At 44.8% G+C, this 18,962-nt stretch overlaps 1 long non-coding RNA gene across 2 annotated transcripts in view; it reads right to left on the reverse strand.

Annotated features, from left to right (window-relative positions):
• Window positions 1–18,962, reverse strand: part of LOC141422508 (uncharacterized) — a 122,588-nt gene that overhangs the window by 4,430 nt on the left and 99,196 nt on the right. For both annotated transcript variants that reach the window (XR_012447119.1, XR_012447118.1), the window contains exon 5: window positions 1,176–1,266. This is a non-coding gene — a long non-coding RNA (uncharacterized lncRNA). The remainder of the gene's footprint in view (window positions 1–1,175; window positions 1,267–18,962) is intronic.

Below are 18,962 nucleotides of genomic sequence, written 5' to 3' on the forward strand. Positions count from 1 at the left end.
GAATGTTCAAGAAAGTAACAAGATACATGAGTATGTCTTAAGTATGTAAACGTGGAACTTATAGCAAGTTTCTATTTGTGGTTAATATGACTATAATTTAAGAGGTATCTAACATCTGTTAAGGTTAAAAATTAATGAAATCATGTAGAACTAGTATTTAATTCTGCCTTTATTCTCCTCTTAATAATAGTTGCTAAAACATGACTAAAGGAAAGATTTGATGTTTCACCAAGATAACTGCTTGTGTATTCTCATTTTAATAAGGTTTTAAATGTTTAGGAAACTGAGTCCTAATTAAGTCAAGGATCATTTAAATATCTTTATATAAAACTCTTTTAAGTGGTTTTGCTACATTTAACATGCTAGAAATGCGTGGACTGTGTGTTCAAACTACATTTAAATGTAGTGACCTGTAAGTGCTCGCTTTGCTACAAGATACATTGAGCCTAATGAACATGGTACAGATGGGATGGTTCTTGTATAATAGGAAACAAGTCTATCTGAGGTCACTGGCACTGTCTCCCTAAACTTATAAGAGCAGTGAAAGCTTTGATTGCTCTTAGTGATATTCGCCTATTATCTCATCTAGCCAAAGACTCCAAATTTGATTCCAAAGGGAATATATATATATACATATATATGGCACCTGTAGCTGTGATGCTAATTTTGCTGTCTTCTGTAAATGGTAAATGTACTTCGGTTCCTCAAGTGTTTACATTTTCTCAAGTAAAAAGCAGGGCCACTTGATGAAATGGATTGGACATTGGTTACATATAATGCACATATAATGCACAGTGACAAATAAGAATATTGTAACTTATTTAAGTTCATTTAACCTGAAGGCAAAATGAAGTGAGGATCTATTATTGATAAGATATATTATCACTATTTATACTAAATTTATGAGTTTAAGTGTAAATTTAAGTGATAATAAGGAAAGCATAATGATACTAGTTAATAGTGTTGGTCATAATTATTAGCTTCAAATGCTATGCGCAATGAAAATAATTACACTGATCAACTGGTAACCATTGAGAAAAGCTCTGCTGAGTGTTCTAAGTCATTTTGTCATGTGCACTTTGGATCATTCTCTAAGGCGTTGACAATCACACGCAACAGGACTCTAGCAAGGACTTATGTTTCAACCATTTGCTTCTTTAAATATATTTGCTTACCTTGGTTATGTTTCATATTTTCCTCACAGAACTTTGTAACTCTTGTCTGTCGACATTTTTTCAGAAATACAGCTCCTGTCTCCAAAGCATCCTGAGCAGTCACCAGTAAAAACAGAAGATTTAAATTCTTAAAAGTTGCTTCTAGAGAAATGACACTCAGAGTAAAATTAATGCAGAAGACAGCTTGAATTTTTTTTCTTTTTGACATTTTCTTACATTTAAATTTTTTTCTTGTGTTACTTTTTAAAAACCTATTTAAATGTTTACATTTACTGAAAATCACTCATAAAGTCAAAATCACTGAAAAACAAGGAAATGCAAATCAAGACAGCAATTCAACATCATCTAACTTTCATATGAATGATTATTAACAGAAAGGCAAAAATAACACAGTTGGCAAGAAAAAGGAGAAAAGAAAAATTTCATACACTACTAGTGGGAATATACATTAGTACTGCTATTATGCCAAACACAGTGGAGGGGCCAAAACAAACAAACAAACAAAAAAACACCACCTAAAAATGGAACTGCTTTCTGATGAAGAAAATCCTCTACTGGGTATTTATCCAAAGGAAATGAAATCAGAAGCTGGGAGAGACATATGGGCTCCCATGTTGATTGCAATCACTGATGAATCACTGGTGAATAAATGAATTTTTAAAGTGGCATATATATACAATGGAATATTATTGAGCCATAAAAGGACGAAATCACAGAATTTGCAGCATCACGGGTGGAGCAAAAAACCATGATATTAAAGGCAAGAAACCAGGAGGAGAAGGACACATACCACAAGTTCTCATTTGGGGAAGCTAATCTGGAGAGTGAACTAGAGATCATTAGGGGCCAAGAAGGGTATGGGGGAGAAGGAATAGAAAAAGATTGGAATAACACGCACCAAAAATACGATTAAATGGAAAATTGATTCTAAGGCTCTACAGCACAAAAGGAGTAACTACAGTACACAGTGATTTGTTATGCATTTCAAAATAACTAGAGGAGAAGAATCTGAAAATTCCCAAAACATGCCGATACGATATTAGAGGAAATGGAAAAGTTAAGTACAGGATTTGATCTTTATACATTATATACACATGTATCAAATTCTTACTGTACTCCATATAAACAAACATGTCCATAAAATGTAAAAATTAGTTACTGGGTGAGTTGGTACATACGTGTATCCCAATATTCCCGGCTCAGAATCATAAAGAACAGCATAAGCTATAGAGCAAGATCAAGGCCAGTATGGGCTACATAGCAAATTTCTTGTTTAAAAAGAAACAAAAATAAGTAAAGAAAGAAAGAGTAATAAAAATTAAGGACTGGACTTATAGCTTAGAGGGAAGGACTTTACCCTGAGTTTATTCCCTGTACAGGGGACTGGGTATTAAGAAAGGGAAAAGGATACACGAGATCCTTGGCATCCCATGGGTGTATGGTTCTAAGGAAAACCCACAAATGTTCAGGATGCATAGCGTTCAGTACTGCCTTGTGAATGCTTGATTCATTTTTCCAAATGATGATGCCCTCTACCCAACTTCCACCAAAGAAATGATGCCTTTAAATAACTGTCACATATTCTCCTAATCTACAGATTAAGAGCATTCTGCGATCTTGTTTAGGGGTACCGTTTACTTTCTGGGAGGCATATTTTCACAAAATGATGCACAAGGAAACACTCAGCAGATCATACAACAACAAAACACACGATCACAGAGAACAGGCTGAGAACGTTAAAGTGTCAACTGAGCTGTGTAATGTGTAGGCAGGAATTGATAAGGTTTTTTTGTTAAAATTTCCTTTGGACTTGGGGGATAGCTTAAGTGGTAAGAGTGTCTGCCTGGCAAACGTGAGCTCCTGAATTCAAAACCCTAGCATTGGCAACATTTTTCTTAAATATTTTGATTGGTCGCATTTACTAAATATTCTTAATGATGTAAGTAAGGAGAAAACTCTAAGTTTTATAATGAAACTCTGAACTTGACAAGAAGAAAGTTGTAATGGGAAGTCCGCCCTTGTTCTCCCATCCACTGCAGGCAAGGACAAGCTCACTCACACCCTCTAGAGCTGAATATACTAAGAAACTCCAACTTCCCTAGTTGCAGGTGGAGGCTTCACAAATAGTCATGTCTCTCCACACAATCCCATGCTAACAGGTGCTGGTGACTTGAAGTTCAGGCTCCTTCATCAGCTCCACAGGGTCAAGAGGATCCTTACTCAGGAGCTCTTGGGGGTGAGAGGGACGGTACCCTGCCATAAGCCATTCACCCCAGACCTGAAGGGAGGGGACTGGTTGTAGCTACATCACATTGTTTATAAAATCATAAGTACATTTACACAACCTGTTCAGAAGGCCCTCAGGCCCCTCAGGAAAGCTGCCTGAGACAACACTGAGCCCCTTCTTCACAAGGCATAGCTACCTTAACTAGACAACTAACTCCTAGTCAATACATTTATACTTAACCTTGCCAGTGACTCGAGCTTGAAGGAATTTAAAAGCCAGTGTATTTAAATACAAAAAATGAATTTTTATTTTTTTAAAAATGTAAAAATTTCTACTGATAATTTTACTGCCCTTATTCCTATTTCTCCCAACGTAACAAAAGAGGCCAAAGGGGGGCTTGTAAGTTAGGGTGATGCTGCTGGTCATGGCAGGGAAAATGAGGCTGGAAGAGGCTGTGAATGTGCCTGCCGGTATGGACAGCAAGAGTGTGTTGCCCTCACTTTTAGTTGGGGCCATGAAAATGTGGCATGTGTTAATTATGTATCTAAACTTTGTTCAAGTGCTATACGAAAGTTGACAGGGTTACATATAAAGTAACCAGTGAGTGCTCGCTATAAGAGGAGAAGCAAATTAATAAAATCAGACATGAAAAAGGGGAGATAACAACAAACACCAAGGAAATCCAGGGAATCATCAGAGACTACTTTGAGAAGCTATATTCCAATGAATTGGAAAATCCTAAAGAAATGGACAAATCTCTAGATACTTATGACCATGCAAAAGTGAACCAAGAGGCTATTAACCACCTCAACAGACCTATAGCACATAATGAAATTGAAGCAGCAATAGCCTCTCAGAAAAGAAAAGTCCAGAACACCATGGATTCACTGCTGAATTCTACCAGATCTTTAAAGAACTAATACCAACACTCCTTAAACTTTTCCATGAAATAGAAAGGGAAGAAACACTGCCTGACTCATCCTACGAAGCCAATATTACTCTTATCCCAAAACTGGACAAGGACACATCCAAAAAGGAGAACTACAGGCCAATCTCCTGAACAAACATTGACGAAAAACTCCTCAATAAAATAACAGCAAACCGAATCTAACAACAAATCAGAAAGATCATTCACCATGACCAAGTCGGGTTCATCCCAGGGACGTATGGATGGTTCGACATAAGCAAGTCAATAAATGTAATACAGCACATTAATAGAAGCAAAGACGAAAACCACTTGATCATCTCAACAGATGTAGAAAAAGTCTTTGGTAAGATTCAATACCACTTCATGATAAAAGCTCTAAGAAATCTAGTAATACTAGGAATGTACCTCAACATTATAAAGGCTGTCTATGACAAACCTATAGCCAACATCATACTTAATGGGGAAAAACTAAAACCATTTCCCCTAATGTCAGGAATGAGACAAGGATGCCCACTCTCCCCACTCCTATTCAACACAGTCCTGGAGTTCCTAGCCAGAGCAATAATGCAGGAAGAAGAAAGAAAAGGAATACAATTAGGTAAAGAAACAGTCAAAGTATCCCTATTTGCAGACAACATGATCCTACACCTCAAAGTCCCAAAAGACTCCACCCCCAAACTCCTAGAAACCATAAACGGCTTCAGCTATGTAGTAGCATACAAAATCAACTTACAAAAATCAGTAGCCTTTCTATACAATGATGATGATCAAATTGAGAAAGAATATAGAAAAACAATTCCATTTACAGTAGCCTTAAAAAAATTAAATACCTATGAATAAACTTAACCAAAAATATAAATGACCTCTACAAGGAGAACTACAAACCACTGAAGAAAGAGAACGAAGAAGACTACAGCAGGTGGAGAGATCCCCCACGCTCATGGATTGGCAGAATCAACATAGTAAAAATGGCTATACTACCAAAAGCAATCTACACGTTCAACGTAATTCCCATTAAAATGCTGATGACATTCATCACAGAGATTGAAAAATCGACCCCAAAGTTCCTTTGGAAACACAAAAGACTGTGAATACCCTAAAAGAGTTCAAAGAGAAATGCCAGAGCTATCACAATATCCAACTTCAAACTATACTACAGAGCCATAGCAATAAACATAGCATGGTATTGGCACAAGAACAGATATGAAGACCAGTGGAAGAGAATAGAGGAGCCGGCTATGAATCCATACAGCTATACCCACCTTATTTTTGACAATGGCATGAAAGATACATGAAAGACAAAAGATAGCCTCTTCAACAAATGTTGCTGGGAAAAGTGGTTATCTGCCTGTAGAAAACGGAAACTAGATCCACGCCTATCCCCCTGAACTCGTATCAACTCCAATGGGCTTAAGGACCTTAATATCAGACCCAAAACCTTGCAGTTGATATAGGAAAGAGTAGGGAATACTCTGGAAGCAATAGGTATAAACAAGGACTTCCTCAATAGAACTCAAGCAGCCCAGCAACTAAGAGAAAGGATGGCCAAAAAACACGTGAAACAATGCTCACTGTCCCTGACAATAAAGGAAATGGAAATCAAAACCACACTAAGAGTCTACCTCACTCCTGTTACAACAGCTATCATCAAGAACACCACCAACAACACAAATGTTGGTGAGGCTGTGAGGAAAAAGGAAGCCTCATACACTGCTGGTGGGAATGTAGTTAGTACAACCACTTTGGAAAACAATGTGGAGGCTTCTTAAAAAACTAAACATAGATCTGCCATATGATCCAGCAATACCACTCCTAGGGATATACCCGAAGGAATGCGATTCAGGTTATTACAATGGCACCTGCACACCCATGTTTATCGCAGCACTATTCACAATAGCCAAGCTAGGGAAACAGCCAAGATGCCCCACTACCGACAAATGGATTAAGAAAATGTGGTATTCATACACAATGGAATTGTATCCAGCCACAAAGAAGAATGAAACTGTGTCATTTGCCAGTAAATAGATGGAACTGGAGAACATCACATTAAGCAAAGTTAGCCAGGCTCACAAGGCCAAAAATTGCATGTTCTCCCTCATGTGCAGATTCTACACCTAAAAACAAATGCTGTAATTCTATTGGACATGGGTCACACAATAAGGTGTGAACACGCACGGGGAGGGGGGGATAGAGAAAGGGAAGGAAACCTATAACTTGAATGTGGTTGATGTGCTCACGACAGAGCAGTGAATATCAGAATCTTAATCTGCCAGAGGCCACTATGGGAAGGGGACTAGGCAGTAGTGAAGAGGTCTGGTAGAGATGAACCAATGTGGGTTGAAATACACACGTGCATGGAAGCAATGCTAGGAATCTCTCTGTACAGCTATCTTTGTCTCAAACTAGCAAAAATGATAGGTCTTTCTTATTATCTCTTACGTTTTCTCTTCAACAAACCCCGAGAACAAGAGGGCAGAACAGATTGTGCCTGGAAGTGGGGAAGAGAGCGGAGAGGGGGAGGTGGCCCAAACAATGTGTTCACATGTGAGTAAATGCAAAAATGATAAAATAAAAAAAGAAGACAGACTGAGCTAAATTATCCTTGTATAGACCACATACTCTTATACAATAGGAAACTAGCCTACTTGAGTTCACTGGCACTGTCTCCTAAATTTATCAGCAGTCTAAAAGCTTTGATTTTTGTTAGTTCTGTAAACCTGTTATCTCACCTAGGCAAGGATTCTACATTCAACTCCAAATGTAAAAGCTAAGTTAATATATATAAGTCATCTGTGTTGTTATAAAGCTAATTCTTGCTGGCTTCTGCCAATGTTATGTTCTTCAAGAATATAAGTTTTCTAACATGGAAAGCACTGTCACATGATTGAACACTGGTCACACACGAAGCACATGTGTAATATGTAAGTCTATTGTAACTCACTTAAAGTTTAATTTGGCTTTAATTGTCTCTGCTTGCTGGGATTAGACTCCCTCAATGATATGTTATCCCACCTCTGAGGAAAAGTGAGAGACAGGCTGAGTCAGGGCCAATAAAACTGTTGTCAACAGACAACAGCTACAAAGTTCTACCAGGAAAACAGGAAACATAGCAAAGAGAGCAAATCTATCTAAGGAAAGTAACGGGCGAAAAATAAGTACTTGCAAGAGTCTTTTTCCATGAGTGGCATTGTAAATGCTTTAGAGAAGAATCCAAAGTGCAGATGACAGAATCACTTAGAACTGTCATGAGAATAATTTTCAATGTTCAGCAATGGATGAATTCAACTAAATTCACTGCATAATATACATTCATTTACAACATAATTACTTGCATGCCCTGGGCCTCATGGGCCTCATGGGTCTCCCGGGAGACCGTGATTGTTTGCTCACCAGTGGGGCCACCATGGACCAGTGGATTCTGAGGCTTGAATCCGAGGTGCACGCACCTGGTCCTCGTTCCTGCAGAACCCACAAGCTTGAGGCTCGCGCGGGCATCCTTGCGCATTTGGAACAGGCAACGCATCTGAATGTTGCTAGCTCCTTGGAAACGGAAAACTCCTAGAGCGACCAACTCCGACATTGCTCCTTGAGAACGACCCCGCTGAAGCGATCCATATGCACAGATTCTTGAGCAAGCCTGGGCCCTGGCCTGTCCCGGGGCAGGACAGGCCTGGCCACCACCCACACCCCTCCCTGGACCCGCTCCTCCAGCACATCCACCCCTCGCTCCCCACCTCTCTTCTCCTAGCCCACAGGAGACCGTGCTATCGCCATCCCAGGGATTTCACGACCCGTTTCCTCGTAGCAACTCGAACACACTACCCGATCCAGCAGGCAGTGCCCACCAAGTGGGGCACCAGCTGCCACCAAGAGCCCGTGCTGTGTGCACAGAACTTCTGGATGATGTGTGGGCCAGGGACTGAGCGGACCCACCAAAGGCCACCTCCAGTGCCACAGCAGATGGTCTGCTCCAAATAGGGCCCGCCTTTTGAGATATGACTGGGAGCGAAGAGCAAAGGACACCTCACTGAGTTTCCTCAAAGGTGGGAAGAAAGGGGTAGTGCAGAAACAAGTATCAGGGCAGATGACCAACTCCACACTGTCCTCTCCACCAAGAACTGTCCGGGAGTGAGGAGCAAAGGAGACATCAGTGAGTACCCTTCAAGGCAAGAAGAAGGGAGCAGTGGAAGAAAAAGTAGCAGAGCAGATGGTCAAGACCATGCCAATGTCGCCAGAAAGAAATGCCCGTGAGCCAGGTGCAAAGGACCGCGCTGTCAAAGAGACAAGTACAAGGACTGTGGAGAAACAGACCCAAATATTGGGAGATGGCCAGAAAAGCAAGAGAAGGCACCACAAGAAAAGTGGGAGGGCGCCTTCTACATTTGAACCCTTCGTGGCCCATGGATTGCCAGTTTGCCTTGAGCAGAAGCCAGAAGCCCTGAAGAAGAGCATCACTCCAGAGACGTCAGATGACCCCTTGAATAAGCGAGCACGCCCCTCTTCTATGTGCTCCCTGACAAGGAAGCTCACGTGTGGTGTCCTGGGGACCAGGGGCGATGCCACCGGGAGTTCTTACAGCTCTCCCAGAGGTGTCTCCCACCTGTGGAAGAAGACAGGTCCCATCTCAACCCCCTTACATAGATCAGCCTCCTCCTGCTGCCGGAGGCCAGAGAGGCCAACAAAAACTACAGGAGCAGAGGGGCTGGGGCGTCAGCACAGTTGTACCACTCCCCGGGTGGTGGACAAGGAGTCCCAGGGAGACGGCGTTGCCGATGCTACCACAGGGAAGCAGGAAAAGTCTTCCACTTCACCATCCACCAGTGGCAGCTCTGCGAGCCGCAAACGTAAGTTTCAGCAGCTGCCTTCCGGGCTCAGGGACCCAGTGACCTTGCCTTCACCTCCCCTGCTTGCCTCTCCCATCGCTCCAGAAGACGCTGGCAGAGAGAAGAGAGGGAGGTTTGTCTTGGAGGAGAAGAGTGATGCCTCCTCCAACGGTGTCACCAAGGAGCACGTGGCAACAGTCTTGCCTCACTTTGTCCCCACCTGCAACAGTCTGCTTCTTTGCCATCCTCCCTCCCCAGCCCAGCCCCAGACCCAGGTGCTATCCCGCTGCCGGCCAGCCCAAAGCCAATGCAGAATCTGCCGACCCCACCGTCCTCCCCAGGACCTGCTAGAGTGATCACCACTGCAGCCCCTGCACCTGCCAAGCCACCTGGCCTAACTTTGTCCCCGCCTGCAGCAGGGCTTGCTTCCTTGGCAGCCTTCCTCCCCACCCCTGCTGCAGACCCAGGTGCTACCCCACTGCTGGACAGCCAGAAGACCATGCAGAACCCTGATGGTGCCCCACCCTTAACAGGACCTGCTGGAGTGCTCTTCACTGCAGCACCTGCACCTGCCAAGCCATCTGGCTTCACTTTGTCCCTACCTGAAGCAGGGCCTCCTTCCTTCCCAGACTTCCTCCCAAACCCTGCCCCAGAGCCAGGAGCTACCCCGCTGCTGGCCAGCCAAAAGCAGATGCAGAACATGCCGACCCCATCATCCTCCCCTGGACCTGTTGGAGTGATCACCGCTGCAGCCCCTTCACCTCAGAAGACAAGGAATCTTCTGGCCCCTCTGGATTCTAAATATCCAGGGCCCCTCCCAGACAGCTGTCCAGCATCTTCTCGGAGACTGGCACCTACACACTCCCCTATACCACGAACAGACACCTCATTGCCTGCTTCCAGCACCCATCCCACTCCGCCTCCCACCATTGGAGACAAATGTCAGCCCACACTGGGAGTCCCTAAGAAGCAGAAGAAGGGGGCCACCGTGTCAGCCCTTGTTGGAGATTTTGCAGCTCTTTCCTGTTCTGATAGTGGGCAGTCCCAGCTGCCTAAGCAAAGCAGCCGCCAGCACCCATGCCAATCCGTGAGTCCCCAAACGGTTCAGCCATACTCCAGGGGAGCCAAATCCCAGCCCACAGTGGAATTCCCTAAGAAGCAGAAAAAGGGAGCTGCTGTGTCAGCCCTTATTAGAGCTTTTGCAGCTCTTTCTTGTTCTGATAGTGGGCAGCCACAGGTGCCTAAGGAAAGCAGGCACCAAGGCCCGTGCCAATCAGTGAGCACCCATCCTGTTTCCCCACCCTCTATGGGAGCCAACTCCCAGCCCACAGTGGGAGTCCCTAAGACGCAGAAGAAAGGGGCTGCCATTTCAGCCCTTGTTAGAGCTTTTGCAGCTCTTTCCTGTTCTGATAGTGGGCAGCCCCAGCTGCCTCAGCAAAGCAGGCGCCAACACCCATGGCAATCTGTGAGCGCCCATCCTGTTTCCCCACCCTCCATGGGAGCCCAGTCCCAGCCCATAGCGGCATTCCCTAAGGAGCAGATGAAGGGGGCTGCCTTGTCAGCCCTTGTTGGAGATTTTGCAGCTCTTTCCTGTTCTGATAGTGGGCAGCCCCCGTTGCCTAATCAAAGCAGGCACCAACGTCCATGCCAATCTGTGAGCACCAATCCTGTTTCCCCATCCTCCATGGGAGCCAAATCCCAGCCCACAGTGGGATTCCCTAAGAAGCAGGAAAAGGGGGCTGGTGTGTCAACCCTTATTAGAGCATTTGCAGCTCTTTCCTGTTGTGATAGTGGGGAGCCCCAGCTGCCTAAGCAAAACAGCCGCCAGCACCCATGCCAATCCGTGAGTCCCCAAATCGTTCAGCCACACTCCAGTGGAGCCAAATCCCAGCCTACAGTGGGATTCCCTGCGATGCAGAAAAAGGGGGCTGGTGTGTCAGCCCTTATTAGAGCATTTGCAGCTCTTTCCTGTTCTGATAGTGGGGAGCCCCAGCTGCCTAATCAAAGCAGGCACCAACATCTGTGGCAATCTGTGAGCACCCATCCTGTTTCCCCACCCTCCATGGGAGCCCAGTCCCAACCCACAGTGGGAGTCCCTACAGAGCAGAAGAAGGGGGCTGGTGTGTCAGCCCTTGTTGGAGATTTTGCAGCTCTTCCCTGTTCTGATAGTCCGCAGCCCCAGCTGCCTAAGCAAAGCAGGCACCAACATCCGTGCCAATCTGTCAGCGCGCATCCTGTTTCCACACCCTCCATGGGAGCCCAGTCCACGGTGGGAGTCCCTAAGGAGCAGATGAAAGGGGCTGCCATGTCAGCCGTTGTTGATTTTGCAGCTCTCTCCTGTTCTGATAGTGGGCAGCCAGAGCTGCCTAAGCAAAGCAAGGGCCAACGCCAGTGCCAATCTCTGAGCGCTCACCCTGTTTCCCCACCCTCCACGGGAGCCCAGTCCCAGTCCACAGTGGGACTCCCTAAGGAGAAGAAGTAGGGGGCTGGTGTGTCAGCCCTTGTTGGAGATTTTGCAGATCTTTCCTGTTCTGATAGTGGCCAGCCACAGCTGCCTAAGCAAAGCAGGCACCAACGTCCATGCCAATCTGTTAGTGACCATCCTGTTTCCCCACACTCCATAGGAGCACAGTGCCAGCCCACAGTGGGAGTCCCTAAGAAACAGAAGAAGAAGAAGAAGAAGAAGGGGGCTGCGGTGTCAGCCGATGTTGGAGATTTGGCAGATCTTTCCTGTTCTGATACTGGGCAGCCCCAGCAGCCTAAGCAAAGCAGGCACAAAGGCCCATGCCAATCTGTGACCACCCATTCTGGTTCCCCACCCTCCATGGGAGCCAAGGCTCAACCCACAATGGGAGTCCCTAAGAAGCAGCAGCAGCAGAAGAAGACGACGGCTGCTTTGTCAGCCCTTGTTGTAGATTTTGCAGATATTTCCTGTTCTGATAATGGGCAGCCCCAGCAACTGAAGCAAAGCAGTCGTCAACACCCGTGCCAATCTGTGAGCGCCCATCCTGGTTCCCCACCCTACATGGGAGCCAAGGCTCAGCCCACAGTGGCAGTCCCTAAGAAGCAGAAGAATAGGACTGCTATCTCATCCGTTGTTGGAGATTTTGCAGCTCTTTCCTGTTCTGATAGTGGGCAGCCACAGCTGCCTAAGCAAAGTCAATGCCCGTGACAATCTGCGAGCGCCCATATTGTTTCCCCACCCTCCATGGGAGCAAAATCCCAACCCACATTGGGAGTTCCTAAGAAGCAGAAGAAGGGGGCTGCAGTGTCAGCCATTGTTGGATATTTGGCAGATCTTTCCTGTTCTGGTATTGGGCAGCCCCAGCAGCCTAAGCAAAGCAGGCACAAAGGCCTGTGCCAATCTGTGAGCACGCATCCTGGGTCCCCACCCTCAACCCACAATGGGAGCCCCTAAAAAGAAGAAGAAAGAAGAAGAAGAAGAAGAAGAAGAAAGAAGAAGAAGAAAGAAGGAGGAGGAGGAGGAGGAGGAGGAGGAGGAGGAGGAGGAGAGGAAGAAGAAGAAGAGGAAGAGGAAGAAGAAGAAGAAGAAGAAAGAGGAAGAAGAGGAAGAAGAAAGAGGAAGAAGAGGAAGAAGAAGAAGAAGAGGAGGAGGAGGAGGAGGAGGAGGAGGAGGAGGAGAAGAAGAAGAAGGAGAAGAAGAAGGAAGAGGAAGAAGAAGGAAGAGGAAGAAGAAGGAAGAAAGAAGAAGAAGAAGAAGAAGAAGAAGAAGAAGGAAGAAGGAGAAGGAAGAAGGAGAAGGAAGAAGGAAGAAGGAAGAAGGAAGAAGGAAGAAGGAGGAGGAGGAGGAGGAGGAGGAGGAGGAGGAGGAGAAGAAGAAGAAGAAGAAGAAGAAGAAGAAGAAGAAGAAGAAGAAGGAAGAAGAAGAAGAAGAAGAAGAAGAAGAAGAAGAAGAAGAAGGAAGAAGAAGAAGAAGAAGAAGAAGAAGAAGAAGAAGAAGAAGAAGGCTGCTGTGTCAGCCCTTGTTGTAGATTTTGCAGATATCTCCTGTTCTGATAATGGGCTGCCCCAGCAACTGAAGCAAAGCAGTCACCAAGGCCCGTGCCAATCTATGAGCACCCATCCTGGTTCCCCACCCTACATGGGAGCAAACACTCAGCCCACAGTAGCAGTCCCTAAGAAGCAGAAGAAGAAGGCTGCCCTGTCAGCTGTTGTTGGAGATTTTGCAGCCCTTTCCTGTTCTGATAGCGGGCAGCTCCAGCAGCCTAAGCAAAGCAGGCACCAAGGTACCTGCCAATCTCTGAGCGCTCATCCTGTTTCCCCACCCTCGATGGCAGCCAAGGCCCAGCCCCCAGTGGGAGTCCCTAAGAAGCAAAGGAAGGGGCCCACTGAGTCATCCCTTGTTGGAGATTTTGCAGCTCTTTCCTTTTCTGAGGCTGAGCAGCCCCAGCCACCTAAGCAGCGCAGGCGAAAGTGCCTGTGCCAGTCTGTGAGTGCCCATCCTGTTTCCCTACCCTCCCTGGAAGCCAAATCCCAGCCCATGATGGGAGTCGTCTAGAAGCAGAAGGGGTCACTGTGTCACCCCTTGTTAGAACTTTTCCAGTTTTCTCCTATGCCAATACTGTGCAGCACCAGCACCTGGGCCAATCCGTGAGCACTTTGGTGGCTATGGTTTCTAAACTTTCCTTAATCTGAGTGGCATGGCTCTTGCTTGTGTAAATTATTAGTAGATATTTATCCATTTGTTTAAGAATAAAAATTTGTTTCTGTATTTCACCTGAACTGCTTTTGAAATTCTTCAACCTTGGGTCCCTGGGTGGTTAAGCACAAATGATATTGATTAGGAGTTAGCTCTGTAGATAAGGTAGTTATGCCTGTGTGAAGAAGGGGCTCACGTCTGTCCCTGGCAGCTCTCCCGAGGGGCCTGATGGCTTTCTGAACCCATTGTGTAAAGGTAATAGTCATTTTCAAGACCCAGTGATGCTGCTGGAACTAGTCCCCTGCCTCCTTAGCAGGGCTTGAATATCATGTGGCAGGGCACTGCCCATCACCTCCGAGTGCCAACTAAACAACACACTTAACCCTGGGAGCTGTGAAAGGAGCCTGGACCTCAATACCTGTTAGCGTGGGAGAAGGTGGGTGGGACAAGGACTGGAAATGAAGCCTCTCCCTGTACCTCACCTGCGAAGAGGTAACAAGGTAGAGAGGCAGTGCCTTTGCCCTGGGCGCCCCTGCCAGCATGCAGCCCAGCGTCATGAGCACCAGGGCTGAATTTCCCTTCCTGGCAGCCACTGCCTCTGGCTTCAGGGCCAGCACCCAGAACACCAGCCCGGGATCAGTATCTCCTTGTTTAGCAGCTCCACTATGTCCCCTTTCACATTTCAGGGGTTGGAACCCCAGACCCTTGCTGCAGGAGCATTGCCCCAGAGCAGGCAAGATGCCCGCCGCTGTTCGCAGATGCCTCCTCACCAGCCCGCACTGCAGCCTGCCTGTGCCCCCTGGGCTTGTATGTGCCAGTGCTGCTTCTGTGTTGGTGCTGATGCTCATGTGGATTTCTCTTACGGGCTTAGTGGAAGAGCTGAATTGTGTGTGTCCTGTGCCCTGCAAGTGGGGACAGAATTGTCTGCAGTGTCCTGGGCATGGAAACTGAATGTCAACTGTGGCACTGCCTGATGGACAAATTGCCTGGTCACTGAGTTCAGTTAAGTACACATGTTATGACTAGGAGTGACCTGTCTAGTTAAAGTAATTACGCCTGCCTGAAGAAGTGTCTCAGCGCTGTCCCTGTTAGCTTCTGGACATGCCTAAATGCCTTCTATCATTTCTTTTCTTTTTTTTTTTTTTGCTGCTGGGATTGAACCCAGGGCCTCGCACATGCTAGGCAAGCGCTGTACCACCAAGCTACCTGAACGCCTTCTAGACACATTTTATAAAATTAGTTCTCATTTTAAAAGCGTGATACAGTTGGAACCAGTGCCCTCCATCTTTCACTCTCACCCCCAAGATTGCTAACAGAGGCTGACTCAGAACTTCATGGCATCAACTGAGCTGTGTAATGTGTTGGCAGGATAGTCAAGGTTGTTTTTTTTTTTTTTTTCTGTCTGCCAAGCAGCAACCCCTGAGTACAAAACTGATCACTGCCACAAAATTTTTTCCTGAAATATTTTAAGTATGAATACATGTGCAAAATTCTTAGAATTTTTTACAATTTTTTAAAAGTAAAAATTCACTTGTGTAGTTAAGCTGCTTTTTAAATTTCATCAGTGACATGGGTCACCAGGGTGATTAAGTACAAGTGGTATTAACTAGGACTGAGCTGTCATGCTAAGGTTGTTATACCTGTGTGAGGAAGGGTCCCAGTGCTGACCCTGGCAGCTTTCCTGTCCTGCCTGAGCACCTTGTGAACAAATCTTATAAACGTAGTTTTCATTTTAGAAACGTGATGTCGCAATGACCAGTTCCCTGCTTTCATGTCTGGCATTGAAGATCTCGTGTCAGGGCAATACCATCTCATCTCCAAGATCGTAGACTAAGGTATCAAGCTTGGCCCTTTGGAACTGAGCAAGGAGCCAGGACTTCAAGTCCTCAATACCTGATAGCATGGGAGGGGGTGGGGCAGAAGTGGGCTAGAAATGATGACTCTACCTGCACCATGGTTCATGGGAAACCTCTTACTTTACCCTGAGCTAGTTTACCTCAGCTGCACAAGATGTGAGAAAGGTAGTCCTTCCCTGCAGTGGAAAACAATATGAGGCTAGGCCTTCCCATTGCAACTTCTTTCTTCTGAAATACAGTATTTACTATGAATATTAGATTTTTCTCTTTACTTACATCATTAACAGTTTTAGAAACTGTGATCTATCAAATATTAAGGAAAAAGGAGTTTTTGCAGTGCCCTGGTTTTGATCACAAGGCCTTGTGCTTGTCAGGTAGGTGCTCTCTCACTTGAGCTAGGCCCCAGCTCAAGAACACACAAAAACAAACTTTTAAATTCCTCCCTACGCGACCTCATTTTTTTTTTTTTTTTTTTTTTTAGAACATCTTAATCGCTTTTAAGTTTTGGTAATTATTTTTTTTTTTTTTCATTTTTCTTTTATTATTCATATGTGCATACAAGGATTGGTTCATTTCTCCCCCCTGCCCCCACCCCCTCCCTTACCACCCACTCCACCCCCTCCCGCTCCCCCCCTCAATACCCAGCAGAAACTATTTTGCCCTTATCTCTAATTTTGTTGTAGAGAGAGTATAAGCAATAATAGGAAGGAACAAGGGGTTTTGCTGGTTGAGATAAGGATAGCTATACAGGGCATTGACTCACATTGATTTCCTGTGTGTGGGTGTTACCTTCTAGGTTAATTCTTTTTGATCTCACCTTTTCTCTAGTTCCTGGTCCCCTTTTCCTATTGGCCTCAGTTGCTTTAAGGTATCTGCTTTAGTTTCTCTGCGTTAAGGGCAACAAATGCTAGCTAGTTTTTTAGGTGTCTTACCTATCCTCACCCCTCCCTTGTGTGCTCTCGCTTTTATCATGTGCTCATAGTCCAATCCCCTTGTTGTGTTTGCCCTTGATCTAATGTCCACATATGAGGGAGAACATACGATTTTTGGTCTTTTGAGCCAGGCTCAAAAAAAAAACTAAAAAGCTTCTGTTCATCAAAAGAAATGGTCTCTAAACTGAAGAGAACACCCACAGAGTGGGAGAAAATATTTGCCAACTATACATCAGACAAAGGACTGATAACCAGAATATACAGGGAACTTAAAAAACTAAATTCTCCCAAAACTAATGAACCAATAAAGAAATGGGCACGTGAACTAAACAGAACTTTCTCAAAAGAAGAAATTCAAATGGCCAGAAAACACATGAAAAAATGCTCACCATCTCTAGCAATAAAGGAAATGCAAATTAAAACCACGCTAAGAGTCCACCTCACCCCTGTTAGAATAGCCATCATCAGCAACACCACCAATAACAGGTGTTGGCGAGGATGCGGGGAAAAAGGAACCCTCTTACACTGTTGGTGGGAATGTAGACTAGTACAACCACTCTGGAAAACAATTTGGAGGCTACTTAAAAAGCTGGACATCGATCTACCATTTTATCCAGCAATACCACTCTTGGGGATATACCCAAAAGACTGTTACTCCAGAGGCACCTGCACATCCATGTTTATTGTGGCACTATTCACAATAGCCAAGTTATGGAAACAGCCAAGATGCCCCACCACTGACGAATGGATTAAGAAAATGTGGTATCTATACACAATGGAATTTTATGCAGCCATGAAGAAGAACGAAATTTTATCATTCGCTGGTAAATGGATGGAATTGGAGAACATCATTCTGAGTGAGGTTAGCCTGGCTCAAAAAACCAAAAATCGTATGTTCTCCCTCATATGTGGACATTAGATCAAGGGCAAGCACAACAAGGGGATTGGACTATGAGCACATGATAAAAGCGAGAGCACACAAGGAAGGGGTGAGGATAGGTAAGACACCTAAAAAACTAGCTAGCATTTGTTGCCCTTAACGCAGAGAAACTAAAGCAGATACCTTAAAGCAACTGAGGCCAATAGGAAAAGGGGACCAGGAACTAGAGAAAAGGTTAGATCAAAAAGAATTAACCTAGAAGGTAACACCCACGCACAGGAAATCAATGTGAGTCAATGCCCTGTATAGCTATCCTTATCTCAACCAGCAAAAACCCTTGTTCCTTCCTATTATTGCTTATACTCTCTCTGCAACAAAATTAGAAATAAGGGCAAAATAGTTTCTGCTGGGTATTGAGGGGGGTGGAGGGGTAGGGGGCGGATTGGGTGGTAAGTGAGGGGTTGGGGGCAGGAGGGAGAAATGACCCATGCCTTGTATGCACATATGAATAATAAAAGAAAAATGAAAATAAATAAATAAATAAATTCCTCCCTATGCATTACACAGCTGAGTTAATGCAGTTCAAGCTCACCATCAATATATGCAAATCAAGAAAACAAGGAGAAATCATCTAGGCCCACTTAGAATGGTTTGTGTCAAAAAGAAAAAATAACAAATGTTGGTAAGGATAGAGAAAAAAGAAAATTTTATGCACTATTAGTGCCAGTATAAGTAGTGCAGCTATCTATCAAAACAGAATGGAGAATTTAAACAAACTAAAAACAGAACTGCCACGAGGTCAAGCATTCCCGCTAACAGGTGTACACCCAAGGAAATGAATTCTGTAAGTGGGAGAGACATCTGTGGTCCCATGCTGGTTGCAGTATAATTCACAATAACCAAGATGAGCCATCACCAATGAATAAAACCAAAACGTGGATATCAGTAGGAATATACATATACAATGAAATATTTTCAGCAATAACTGGGAAAATGTCATTGGCAGCAATGTGGATATACCTAGAAGACACTATTTTAAATGAAGTAAGTCAGGGAGAGGAAGAAATACACCACATGTTCTCATTATTTCTGGAAGCTAAAAGAGTTGATCACATCACAGTCCTCAGTAGACCAGAGTCATTAGACGTTACAAAGGCTATGGGGGAGAAGGAGAGAAAAAGATTGGAAAAACAGGTACTTAAGTACAGTTAAATGGGGAATTAGTGCCAATGCTCTATAGCACAGAAGGGGTAACTGTGGTCCTCAACAGTTTCTTACACATTTCAAAAGAGCTAGAGGAGAATTTGAAAGTTCCCAGCAAATACAAATGAAAATACTAGAGGAAATGGGAATGCTAATTAATGTATCCAATCAACAGACATTATATACATGTCTCAAATTATTACTGTGCCCCATATAAAACAAGTATGTGTCCGTTAAAAAGTCAAAATTACTGGCTGGGCATGGTGACACACGCCTTT

Source organism: Castor canadensis, chromosome 4, assembly GCF_047511655.1.
Source record: "Castor canadensis chromosome 4, mCasCan1.hap1v2, whole genome shotgun sequence".
Lineage (NCBI taxonomy): Eukaryota > Metazoa > Chordata > Mammalia > Rodentia > Castoridae > Castor > Castor canadensis.